Source organism: Clarias gariepinus, chromosome 9 (genome assembly GCF_024256425.1).
Source record: "Clarias gariepinus isolate MV-2021 ecotype Netherlands chromosome 9, CGAR_prim_01v2, whole genome shotgun sequence".
NCBI lineage: Eukaryota > Metazoa > Chordata > Actinopteri > Siluriformes > Clariidae > Clarias > Clarias gariepinus.
The window spans coordinates 25,139,984-25,154,424 of record NC_071108.1 but is presented as its reverse complement, the minus strand read 5'-3'; the positions used below and the strand labels follow the sequence as shown (position 1 = coordinate 25,154,424).

General features: G+C 38.5%; 1 protein-coding gene across 1 annotated transcript in view; it reads left to right on the top strand.

The window, feature by feature from the left end:
* The window catches only part of cacna2d3a (calcium channel, voltage-dependent, alpha 2/delta subunit 3a), a 293,959-nt gene that overhangs the window by 169,923 nt on the left and 109,595 nt on the right, over nt 1–14,441 (top strand). The window lies entirely within an intron of this gene.

Below are 14,441 nucleotides of genomic sequence, written 5' to 3'. Positions count from 1 at the left end.
CTGTTCTTCCAGTGTTTCTGGTTTGCATGTGTAGAAAGTAGGATGGTTTATTGTGGGTGTTGCTGTGAGCAGAGTTAAATATTACCCCTACTCAGTCTTGCAAGAGACAGAAGCCTTTTTAAGACAGGAAATACATAACCCAAGTCAATTTAAAGTAAATGTTCCTCATGGCTTTATTCAAACTTACCCATGACTGTGGTGAAGAGAGCCATTGTATGTGCGTGATATTTACCATTCTCACAAGATTCCACAGTACATCTACTCACGCATAATAGAAGCCAGGGTTTCAAGATCACACTGACAATTTCCTCACTAGGCACAGATGAAACCCAACCCACTTAATTAATTAATTAATTAATGCAAGCCAAAATACAGTTAGCCTTCTGTATTTACATCAGTGGATTCAACCAACCTCAGATTAGCACTGTTTAGGGTTTGGGCTTTTGTTCTGAGTAGGTACAATACAATCTGGTAAGCCTTGAACTGGTATGGCTGGTTGCAAGGTGGTGGCAGTCTAAAAAATAAAAAAAATTAAAAAAAACATGAGCAAATAGACTTTGTGAATGACAGAAAAATATGGTAAGAGAATGTGGTACACACTGGATAGTCTGTATGTGTTTAACATACTGTATACAATATGTGTAATTTACTATCTTGATTAAATAGATTAGAATTGAATTTATAAACCTTCCTATTGCTATCAGCATGCATCAAAGTAAAGTAGTTCTATGCAATCACTTACTGCAAGTAGATTTGTTTTGTACAATACATTCTGGCTTGCCTTCTTCTCTCTCTTTTTTTTTTCCATATCATTCCCTGTCTTTTCTGACTTGTTCTATCTCTCAGACAGACATGCACACACCTAGGTAATAGGATTGATGGAGGCGAAGCAGACAATGGAAGTTATTACTTTGATTACACTTGGCAACACACATCAGAGGGTTAGAACGGTAGGGGAGTGGGGAGGAACAGAATGTAACAGCAAGGTAGTGAGATTGAGGGGAAATGGACTGAAATCTGAAACCTATCTTGTTTGGTTTCTGTATTTCTACCTAATATAAAGTTTAAAAATTAGTTATTTAACATCAGCATTTTATTCTGAATTTTGTGTGTCCTGTGTTTAAGAGGGTTTCCTCTGGGTTTCTCCAGTTTTTCTTCCAACTCTTAAAACATGACAGAAGGTGGAATGACTGACCTAAAATACTACTAGGTGTGAAGCAGTGTACAAATGCAATTAACTAATACTAATAATTAACTAATTCCTCTAAACATTGTGTTCATTGTTTTTAGGATAGAATGAATTTTGACCTTGTCTATTCTAAATCATAAAATCATATAACAATAAATAAATAAAGAAATGAATGAATAAATGCACATTTCTATTTTAATATTTACAGATTTTAAAGAACATCATGAACAGAATTGAGTGTAGTTTTTAAGGTAAAACCATAGACTGTATAAGTAACTGGACAGACTCTGTGTGAAATCATCCATGAGTTTTTCTGAAGAGTGGTTTAGTTGCCATCTCAGCAGGACATCACCTAAAACCTGGTTAATCCATTAATAGGCAAATGGGCAGAATGAACAGAGGCTGGCTGTTGGTTAAACCCTTCTAAAGTGCCTAACCCTGGTGTCCCCCACAAGCTAATGAGCTTAGCTTTAGCTTAGCTAAAATGGCATAGGGGCTAACATTAAATTCTATGCAAAAGCTTTAGATTGAACTTTGATTCCAGTTAACTGCTTAGCAAAAGTGATGCATAGCAGACCACTAGTGGTTTGACACTGCAGCTCTTCTCCATGCACCATTTATGCATAAATTTATGGCTTAATATATTTTTAACTGATTTTAATATAAAAATTCACAGACTATACAGTTGTCATGAACAAGAAATCTTGCTATTGACACAACATTTTTATAACAGCCGGTAAACATGTTTTTCTGTGTAATAAAGTTAAGTATGTTAACATCGGAGTCTATGTGGTTTAACTTTCTTTTAAAGCCAGCCATCAGTGTACATTCGAGGAACTACCCTTTTTGGCACTTCCGCATTGGCTTAATTTTTTAGAACCAGAGATTGCCCCTTGGGAAAATAGAACAACAATTATTATGAATGTCCCATTTACTAAATGTCAAATTTGAGTTATCTTTGTAACCATACATTATTAAACAGCACACCTTATGTTTGTTTGAATTAGCATGTTTCACCTTTAGCAGATGCTTTTAGAAAGCTTTGTCAGACTTCTGTTTGACTCTACTGTTCTTTGCAGAACTGGTAGTGTTCAATTAAAGTTGTTGATTTCCAGTCACTGGCTTCTCATGAAAGCAGGATCTACACATTTTCGATAGAGTTGAGGCTCCGAAAACCTAAATTTAGACTGCTTTATCCATTTCACATCCATATTTAGTGTGTGTTTGGGGTCATTATCCAGTGGGAAAATTTAATTTTGTCTAATCAATAATGAATTAGGTTAATGCTGAATAATTATGAGATATTCCTAATTTAATATCCACTGTGTACAATGCATTAATTCCACAAGTAGTGGTCCTAAAATCTGATGCCTCCCGGGATCAGGCATAAGAGTTGTACAATGTTTTCGAGTTTGAATGCCTTTTACTTCACCAATCATACCTGTGGTCAAGGGTTTTTTCTTTGTCCATGTTGTCAGCTGGAGACTTTAATCAAGCTTGAATGTGAACATTCTGTAACAGAATTTTCTTTCTTGGACAGGAGGCTTTCAGTCCATGACAGTGTAAAATTTGCTTGTCTTTTGACTGGTGTTACAGCTGCTTTCAGTTTATGAATGTACCTTCCTGGGTAGTTCTTGACCATCTGCTCAAGAGAGTGACAGTTTGGAGCCAACCCTAAAAAGGTGGCTACATCTCCCAATAACTTGAACTTACAAATAATTGCCTGAACTGATCTTGGAATTTGCATTTTCCAAGAAGTTTAAGTGAAAGCATAATAAAACTGTTCTGTAACAGTTGACAAAATAGTAAGGCGGCCAACAAAATATAATTTTCTCACACAAAATTGAGTTGTGCTCGTATGAGTATGATCTACTGTATTGGCCTTACCAATCATATCATTAAATCTCTTGAGGACATTGCAACAGAATAGCATTAAATTAACTTGTTTGAATCATTTGCCTAAGGAAAAACAATTCTAAATGTAGACACAAGGATTGTGTCTGACTCCTAAACATTGGCAGGCTATTGCATAACTTTGAATATTATGATAACATGATTACTGTCAGAAGCTGCTCTACTGTAAGTTTAGGGATCACAAGTGTCCTGCTGTAACAGGCCACCCCTTCCCTCAAAAGTACTCCAGTCTTGCTCTCCAGTGGGATGGATCTAGAGCATATTACTTTATCGGACATATGTACAACTATCTTAGAAAATATATTTTTGTCAACAACTTTAAGATATGTCTACCACCCTGGCTTCTAGGATACACTTAACTAATGCTGCTGGTCCCCCTAAAAAGTCTTTTAGGTTTGTTTCAGGTGGTTTACACAGAAGAGCAATGTTGTTGGACACATAAAGTGCAGAGGAGTGGTATTCCTGGGGAAAGCCTCAGGATTAACTTTCCCTGCTTGAGTATGCCCTTAACCACTTGTTCCATTGTGATAGCACTAATGCCCGATTTTGAGGATTGCCATCTCCATAAAAGGCATCCAGATTACCTCTAAATAAATCACGCTGCTCTCACGCTCACTGACCCTCTATAGTCTGGATGTGCTCCTCTAATCCTACAATCATTTCTGTCAGAGTGCTAACTAATATACATCTTTTTTAAGTGAATAATTGAAAAATTCAGTTTGTGTCTCTAGATTAAGAAACACATTCTTTGGAAAAAAAAGTAGTAGGAGTAAAAGATGCAAAAGTGCAAAAACTGTTAATAAAAAGTGAAAAAGTACAATTGAAATGCTGATACAAGCAATATCATCCAACAATTTAAAAAACAGAAATATGTCACAGAACAACTAAAAGATATGTTGTCCCCCAAACCATATTTTTTTAAATAGTTAAATGATATTAATGTCTGTCCATCTCAAGAGGAACAGTGGTTACAGGCTCAAAATTATAATTACTAAAAGTAACTACAAAATGTAAGTAAATCAGACTGCACACTGTAAACTTTAAAACTTTGAATTCAAATACTTCTCTTTTATGGCACAAACTAGTTGGCTGTATATTAAAATAATTTATTTTTACGTTTTTTTTATTTTATTTTAATTTTTATGACCTATGCCACAATAGGCCTAACTGCAATCTTGCACAATATTTTGCACATCCGCACATTATCTTGCCCATAACTGGACACAATTCTACACTACACTATTACCTTACATCTCAACTCTTCTATATTTTATGTTATTTTATTTTATTTTTTATATTTAATTATGTATTTTTTATATTTATTGTATAATTTTATATTTCTATTTTTTATTATGCCATTTTATTACAGTATTTTATTTTCATAGTTTTTACAGTATTGCTTGTACATTATGTAAATTTAAAACTCTTTTACATCTTAAGTTTTTGTATATGTTTCTTATAGTTTTATAGTTTTAGAAATTTGTAATTTCTCTTATTTCTCTTATTTTCACACTGAAACTTTCCTTTTGAATCTTGAGGTCATCAGCTGTCGTATAAGCATTTCACTATATTATATTGTGTATGACTGTGTATGTGGCAAATAAAAATTAAATTTGATTTTGACCATCTGGTATAGAATGGCCAGTGTAGACTACAAGAGACTGAAAACTGCATTCACAACTGCCCCATTTTTGGGCATCCTGATCCAGTCAAGCCATTTACCGTTAATGTAGCTGCCTTTGAATTATGACTTGGAGCTATTATTGTCCTAGAGGTTTGGTGAGAAATGTTGGCTTCTGTGATCCCCTGCAAGCAAGGCTCAGCTCCTGGGTGCTTGCTTCTCAAAACAATGTCATCTGCATAGGCTGCATCCTTGAATGTCAGGCCATCGGCACCGCACACCACTGCAGATCGGCCAGCTATACTATTCTCCATAACCCAGTCTACAGTATGATGACATTAAACAGGAGTGGGAAGAGTGTGCAGCTTTAACTTGCACCATGTAATAAAATAGATTAATTCTGTTTACCGGTTGGTAAAACTTCTTTCTTCTTTGAAGTTGGTTTTGGGAATTTATAAATGACAGGGAGAATCTGCCCGTGATAGAAATGCCATGGGTGCAACAGGACATCAAGTTGCTTTTCTAGTGACTTGTCTGTCCCTGTAGGTGCAATCAAAGAGAAGAATAAGAACCCTTCATCTTCTCTCTCTCTCTCTCTCTCTTCCTCCCTCTTTCAGTCTCTCAATCAGTTTCTGTCACACACACATACACACAAGTATGTACCATATTGAAAACTTTTTAATAAGAAAATGTAACGGGGTATGTAATGAAAAATGCCTGTAGACATTTTAATTATAAAGTGAGGTTTTCAGAAAACCCAGTGAGAGAGAGGTGCCATGTGGTTTAAATGTAGGTAAATGGGAGTCTGTGTGTGTTTTAGAGTCCGTGTGCATGTGTGTGTGTGCGTGTTTGTCTGTATATATATATGTTTTGTATATAGAAAATATACTTCTTGTACAATAGCCATTATGCGTGATGAGTGCATCGCTTCATGTCCTTCCCTTTTTACTCTGACATGTCCATTGCTCTGGAATAGGGTTTATTCTGAAGTTTTCAGACTACAAAACATGACCTTTTTCCCATTGCACCAAAGTCCAATTTTTATGATGTCTTAAAAATTAAAAATGCTTTTTTCCCCCTGACTAGTCTTACTAACAAGCGGTTAATCCAAATCCTGTAAGCTCTTATTTCACTGTGCACATACATAGAGAAAGAGAGAGAGAGAGAAAGAGAGAGAGGGAGAGAGCTTACAACAGCTTGAAAGTGAAGAAAGGCAATTTTGTTAGTAACTCATTGCTTTAATTAACTTGTAATTAATACCTGAACGCTTGTTATTTATAACACCAGGTGTAATATAGCAAAAATATGAATAGTACACCAATGTAATAGCACAAGTATACCAACAACAAACTATATTATTACGATTAATATTATTATTATTATTATTATTATTATTATTGCTATTACACCCTGAATGGTCTGCACACCCACTGCAGGACACAATCACACACACACACCAGTCACAGACTACGGACCATTTGGAAACAACAAATAACCACATGTCTTTGAACTGTGGGAGAAAACCCCCGAAAAAAAATAATAATAACACCTTGTGCAACAAGCAGCATGCACAGGAGCAGGCATGATGCAATGCACATTCCAGAAGCTGCTGCTGCTCAAAACATATCCAGTTGTGTCCTGTGCCACCATGTCACATGTAAGGCTTACCAAGATGCTGTCTAGGTGTATGGCTAAGTATCTCGACATCAAGAGGGTGGTACAAGACATCAAATCAACACCTGAGGAGCACTACCAGTTATTGTAGCTCTGTGAGGTTGACTGCCTCTTTACCTACATGCAGCTGCTAAGTTTGATTGTGGAGGAACAGGATACAGAACAGATTATAAATACTTAAATGTACTGAAGCAATTTATTGCTTGACTCTTTAGTGGATGCAGATGCTGTAGGGCTACTTGGCAGTGGCTTCTAGTCTGGGCATCCCCCTTTTTTTTAGGCACCCCAGGGACTGAGGTGTCGGGGTCATGAAACCAGCATCACTGACCCACTGGTCTTTCCAATATCTCCCAATACTCTGTCTTTCTTTACACAGGTAGATGTTTCCCTGCCTACTTGGACCTGTTAAAAGCCTAGGCAAGTTTCCAGGATTGGCATTTCCTCTTAAAAGCAGGATCAGTAAACCATTGCAGATCTCCCTTGATTGAGCAGGAACATACCCCATGTCAGTAAATATACAAGGAAGAACAAGGTAGTACATCGGACCCTGGTGGATATACTGTATAGGTATAACCAGATCACTATCCATAAAATCCAAATGTGTATGTAAAATGTTTGTGTAAGGGTTCCGCAGTAGCAAAGCACAGTTTGGAATGTGTGCAGTATTGGCTAGGGAGGCTTGTCCCCGCCAGTGTCAGCTAGCTCCATATCAGAGGGACACTATGGATGGGATATTGTTGTAGTCAGTGCAGGAATTCCTCTCAGGAATTTTTCTGAATGACACCCTAAATCATGTTGCAATCAAATGAGAGTAATTCAAAAAGAGAAATTCAGCCTGAAATTTTTAGACTAGATGTGCCCTCGACTTTGTGTAGAATTTAATTGTACACACATAAGCGCGTTATAATAAAAGGTACAATGCCAGCTGTTGAATTTTTACACGTTACTGTGAAGTGCGTATCTAAGGTCGCATTTATTAAGTGGATTTCTTAATTTTAATTGGACACTTATAAGCGCGCATTAAAAATGTTGAGCCGCATCTGTTAAATTTTAAGATGAACTAATAATTTTAATGAATTCAGTAGTTTTTGCATTATGCATGCACAGACAGACAAAAATTCCAAAAATATCTTGATGTATTGCCTTACTCATCTTACATTCCCCACCAATTTTTTTTGTTGCAAATATCTTCAATGTACAGACATTCCAACTTTACAGTTTTATTATATGTATAAAATAGATTATTAGGGAGTATTAAGGTTATATTGAGTGATGCAGGACACTCAAACTAAATAATGACAGCACATTTGTTGGTATCAAAAAGATGTAGGGTCCTCCCGCTCCGTTTAACTCTTCATAAGCCTCTGGCTTTACACAACAGCCAGGATAAAACACTAAATATTCTCATAACTTGACAAGGGATTTGTAATAATGTTTGCAGATGGTATGTGTCGCACATTGCAAATGTCAGCTGGTGAATTTGCCTGCCATTGGGCCTATTATGCTTAATTTATGTTTAATTAATAATAAAGAAATTGCTATGGACCTCGTCAGGCAATTAGAAAGCTGCAGAGGGTATCAAATTCGGTTATTTCGGGTGGATTGTGCAACACAATATCCGGAAGCAGGCTCTTTGTACATTTTAGCATACAGTGCAGATCAACTTGTTTCCGTTATCTCACAAATTGGGCTCCTGAAAAAGATTCTGGATCACCAGAGCACTATCCTTATGTTGTGCTGTATATACCATGCAAGGTCTACAAATTATTAGTAATTAAATCTATATTTATAACAGGCCCGTAGCCAGCCTAGTGCAAGGTTTTTTTTTTTGGTTTTTTTTAAGCGGACCTTTTTTCTCAGTATTTTGTATTTGAGTATTTACTCATTTTGTATTTCATTTTAAGGATTAAATACTGCATTTTAGTGACATGTGCTGGATTAGCTTGTCTGCTGGTATCATAATGTGCATGCTTTTGATGCACCAAAAATATTTGCTACAATGTTGTCAAATTGCTTATCAAGATCACGTGCACCTTTTTTCACTTCAAAAACACACACACACACACACACACAGTGTTCAAAAGTTTAAAAACCACACTAACAACAGAATACATTTAAGGAATTTTTTACTGGAATATTATTAAACTACAAATTCAACTTCTCTCATCAACATGCATCTCTCATTCTTTGTCTTTGCCTCCTCACTTTATTGAACTTACATAAAATATATTTAATATTCAACGAATTATTTATATAGTCTATTAATTAGGCGAAATATAATAGAATATGTTAAATTCAACCTTTAAAATCCCAGTCATATAAAATAATTATATCTTTATTGGCATGTCATGCATTTACAGTAGGCTATCATTTACATTCAGAACGTGAAGTAAAGAGATCGAAATGAGGAATATAAACAAATATAAAAATATTACCAATAATTATCTAATAATAATAATATACAAATATTACGGGGAAAAGACTGTGGGATGGATAAAATTTTTTTCTGTGGGCTTATTTTATTTTATGTTTTATGTAACAATTATTAATGATAAACTTCATTCGAATGCTGTCTATACCGCGTATAGACACTAGACAGCATCGCCTATGGTTAATAGAATAATTTAATAAATTTACTAATTTAATAGAATAATTTATTAATTCAAAATAAAATGTTAATAAATCCTAATATTATGCATGGTCAAGCAGGTTTGTTTACGCATTGAACTCGTCATTCTTTCTTTTCTTTTCTTTTTTTTTGATGGATTAACATTATTTAACATAATAAATTCACAGATCCATCAGATAGGCTACTGTCTGTTAATGTTTATTTAAGATGTTACAGACTTGTCATAGCCATTCAGACTGCTCAAGAAAAGGCACAAGAGAACTATTCTGTGTGTGATGTGGGGTTGACGATTAGCTACCACTTAACTAGCGTTAGCAATTTGATCTTGAGGTAGTAACAGACTTACTCTGTTTGGCAGTCTTTTTGAACATATGTTCAATATTCTGCGATAATGATGCTGCTGCCTGCTTTTTCTTCCGTCTCTCCTGCTCTTTTCGACCCATATTATACACCGCTGGATGCCGCCTCACAGATTTAAAAAACGTCAGTTGCTGCGCAGGTTTGTCACGTCGCGTTTTTTTTTTTTTTTTGTAAATTGTTTTGTAATAAAGTGTTATTTTAAATAATGCCCAACAATTTTATTGTATCAAAAAAAAAATAATAATAAATTATAATAATAATAATAACAAAAAATTCTGGACCTTTGGCAGTGGGGGGTGGGTCGTTCGAACCACCCGAACCCCCCCCTGGCTACGGGCCTGTATAATTAGTCATGGGAAAACATGTTTACCATCAACAATGAGATGGCCTGGTGGAACAATTTTGATTAGATTTGCTCAGAATTGGGATATGTGCCTCGTCTAGGCTGTGGGATAAAAGGAATTTGCAAATGAGGTCCACATTTTACTTCTCACAGAAAGCTTTAATAAGCTTTGATTTAATTTTATAGTCTAAACAATAAATAAAACTGACTTCTGCAGATTTTTTATATGCCAACTCAAAAATCGTGGATCATACAGTACATTTAACACTAGAAGCGCCGAGCACCAGTAATTTTGACCGCAATGGGAAAAAAAAAACCCTTCACACTCTATCAAAATCCAAGACCTTCCTTTTATGACTTTTCCTAGATCTGTGAGCTTAATTACCCTACATGCTTACATTTTCAAAATCGCACCAGTAAAAGCCAGTATAAAGCTATATATATATTGTGGCGTGGGCGGGGCGGCGGCTGACGACCAGCATGCCTTGCGGGGATGTCGGTGTGTTCACCATGATGGGGAAAGGTGTTTGGGTTAGTGGCTTCGGCCCTGTGGTGTGTGTGTGTTGGGTGCGGTGCTGAACTTGTCCAGCGGTACTGCGAGCGAGTGGAGCGCTGTGTCGACGTAGAACCCTCGACGCAGAACGTTCCCCCCGTGCAGTCCTCCAGGCACTCCGGTGGTGATCAGCCGTCCGGGCCAGCGTGCAGTTGTGTTACTGCATCACCCAGAGCGTCACCTGCAGTCGCTCCGCCGGTGTCACAGCTGAACTGTGAACCGCTCATCGCCAGGCAGAAGGGCCCCACCCAGCGCTCGCGGGCACCGCTGCAAGACTTTCGGGTGGGGGCACCTATGGGGCGAATGGGCGTGGACACTCACAGCCAGGGGCGAGATTTTGCTCCTGGCGAGCAGGTGTGGGTGTGTTCCTCCGGAAGGAGGAGGAGGGGGCTCTCGGCCGGGCGTGTGTCTCACTGGGTGGGCCCCTGTACGGTAATAGCTCGGCTCTCCGATGTCATCTACCGGGTGCGGTTGGCAGGGCGGGCACGAGTTTTGCTCCACCGGGACCGTCTTGCGCCTTACCAGCCGCACGCCGAGGAAACAGCGAACTCTGTGGAGGCCGAACCGCCTCAGGACTATGTTCGCGTTCATCCCTCACCTGCCAAAGGATGCCGGCGTTCCCACAGCCAGCGCCGACTGCCTCCACGCCTCCGAAACAAAGTTCGTCATGGTGACCAGGGACGGTCACAGCTCGGGTGGGGGCAGTGTGGCGTGGGCGGGGCGGCGGCTGATAACCAGCATGCCTTGCGGGGATGTCGGTGTGTTCACCATGATGGGGAAAGGTGTTTGGGTTAGTGGCTTCGGCCCTGTGGTGTGTGTGTGTTGGGTGTGTGACGTGTGAAATGTGCTCCAGTTCAGGCTGACGCTGAATTGGATGTAGGCTCCTGCGTGAAGGTGCTGCTCATGCCATACCTGCTGTGTGCCTAAGAAAGTACTCCCAGCCAGCAGCAAATAAGCTCACTCGTCTCTCAAGCATTCTTTCCGGCGTAAAAACGCTACAATATATATATATAGTATATTAATTGTATATATACAGTGGTGTGAAAAACTATTTGCCCCTTCCTGATTTCTTTTTCTTTGCATGTTTGTCACACAAAATGTTTCTGATCATCAAACACATTTAACTATTAGTCAAAGATAACACAAGTAAACACAAAATGCAGTTTTTCAATGATGGTTTTTATTATTTAGGGAGAAAAAAAATCCAAACCTACATGGCCCTGTGTGAAAAAGTAATTGCCCCCTGAACCTAATAACTGGTTGCGCCACCCTTAGCAGCAATAACTGCAATCAAGCGTTTGCGATAACTTGCAACGAGTCTTTTACAGCGCTCTGGAGGAATTTTGTCCCACTCATCTTTGCAGAATTGTTGTAATTCAGCTTTATTTGAGGGTTTTCTAGCATGAACCGCCTTTTTAAGGTCATGCCACAACATCTCAATAGGATTCAGGTCAGGACTTTGACTAGGCCACTCCAAAGTCTTCATTTTGTTTTTCTTCAGCCATGCAGAGGTGGATTTGCTGGTGTGTTTTGGGTCATTGTCCTGCTGCAGCACCCAAGATCACTTCAGCTTGAGTTGACGAACAGATGGCCGGACATTCTCCTTCAGGATTTTTTGGTAGACAGTAGAATTCATGGTTCCATCTATCACAGCAAGCCTTCCAGGTCCTGAAGCAGCAAAACAACCCCAGACCATCACACTACCACCACCATATTTTACTGTTGGTATGATGTTCTTTTTCTGAAATTTCGGGTGGATTGTGCAACACAATATCCGGGAGCAGGCTCTTGTGTTACTTTTACGCCAGATGTAATGGGACACGCACCTTCCAAAAAGTTCAACTTTTGTCTCGTTGGTCCACAAGGTATTGTCCCCAAAGTCTGGGCAATCATTGAGATGTTTTTTTAGCAAAATTGAGACGAGCCTTAATGTTCTTTTTGCTTAAAAGTGGTTTGCGCCTTGGAAATCTGCCTTGCAGGCCGTTTTTGCCCAGTCTCTTTCTTATGGTGGAGTCGTGAACACTGACCTTAATTGAGGCAAGTGAGGCCTGCAGTTCTCTAGATGTTGTCCTGGGGTCTTTTGTGGCCTCTCGGATGAGTTGTCTCTGCGCTCTTGGGGTAATTTTGGTCGGCCGGCCACTCCTGGGAAGGTTCACCACAGTTCCATGTTTTTGCCTTTTGTGGATAATGGCTCTCACTGTGGTTCGCTGGCATCCCAAAGCTTTAGAAATGGCTTTATAACCTTTACCAGACTGATAGATCTCAATTACTTTTGTTCTCATTTGTTCCTGAATTTCCTTGGATCTTGGCATGATGTCTAGCTTTTGAGGTGCTTTTGGTCTACTTCTCTGTGTCAGGTAGCTCCTATTTAAGTGATTTCTTGGTTGAAACAGGTGTGGCAGTAATCAGGCCTGGGGGTGACTACAGAAATTGAACTCAGGTGTGATAAACCACAGTTATTTTTAACAAGGGGGGCAATCACTTTTTCACACAGGGCCATGTAGAGTTGGAGGTTTTTTTTCTCCCTTAATAACGTAAACCTTTATTTAAAAACTGCATGTTGTGTTCAATTATGTTATCTTTGACTAATAGTTAATGGTTTTTGATGAGCAGAAACATTTAACACTAGAAGCGCCGCGCCAGTGTCACCTACTAAAAGCGCGGTTCAGCGGTCTTTTGACCGCCTATTGTTTTGAATGGGAAGCTGTTGCTGACACACAATGATCGCTAGATGGCGCTTTCACACAAAGCAAATAGTTTAGCTCCAAGATCAACTTGCACTTGGACAATGCGCCATTCATTCTCGCGTTGATAATCAGCGGTATCTTTTTTCATATTCAACTGAGAAAAGCTCTACTTAATTTTATATCGTATGGAGAACATTTATTCGTTTTTTCATTCTATTTAAAACTTCTGAACGTCTTGGATGGAGCAGGAGCAGCGATTTATTTCTGAACTCGCTTCCGTGAAATTATCGCTAAAACAATAATGTGTTTGAATAAATCAGATCTACCACAGCAGATAATAAACTATGCTATGTCATAACCGAATCAAACACCACGACTATGCCTCGTTTCGTTCGTCGGGAACGTGGTTCACTTGGCCGCGGTGTATTATAAACCTGCGGAATGTTTCACTGTTTATGCCCACATAAGATTCATGTAATAAAAGCGAGTGAAATGTGGAAGTGGCCACTCAATGAGAACTAAATCAAAGATTTCGGTAACTACACTGAGTGTATAGTGATACTAAACAGCTGAACAACTTTATCATTTACCTCTGAGAAAAAAAGCTGTATTTTGTTTGTTTATATTTAGAATTTTTATAACAGTACAAGCAGACACACACACACACACACACACACCTCCCCTGAGCCCTCGGTAAACATCCAATCACCGTCGGTATGCAAATGAGTTAAGACGTAGCCTAACGTGGTGTCGTGTCTGATTTCAGCGGTCACGGAGAGGAAAGACTTTGAAGCAGATGCAGCGTTTTTTTCAGTTACAACAAGCACAGCGATGAGTCCACGTTGTTTCACTGGCTATGACATAGTGACACTAAACAGCTGAACAACTTCACTTTTTTGGGAAAAATAGCTGTATTTTGTTTGTTTATATGTAGAATTGAATAAATAAATGAATAACACCTTCATATCCCCTCTCAAGAGAGTGCCATAGTCTATTGTTAGTTTTAATGATTTGGCTGAAACTAATTATCACTACATACAGTGGTGTGAAAAACTATTTGCCCCCTTCCTGATTTCTTATTCTTTTGCATGTTTGTCACACAAAATGTTTCTGATCATCAAACACATTTAACTATTAGTCAAAGATAACACAAGTAAACACAAAATGCAGTTTTTAAATGATGGTTTTTATTATTTAGGGAGAAAAAAAATCCAAACTTACATGGCCCTGTGTGAAAAAGTAATTGCCCCCGGAACCTAATAACTGATTGGGCCACCCTTAGCAGCAATAACTGCAATCAAGTGTTTGCGATAACTTGCAACGAGTCTTTTACAGAGCTCTGGAGGAATTTTGGCCCACTCATCTTTGCAGAATTGTTGTAATTCAGCTTTATTTGAGAGTTTTCTAGCATGAACCGCCTTTTTAAGGTCATGCCACAACATCTCAATAGGATTCAGGTCAGGACTTTGAC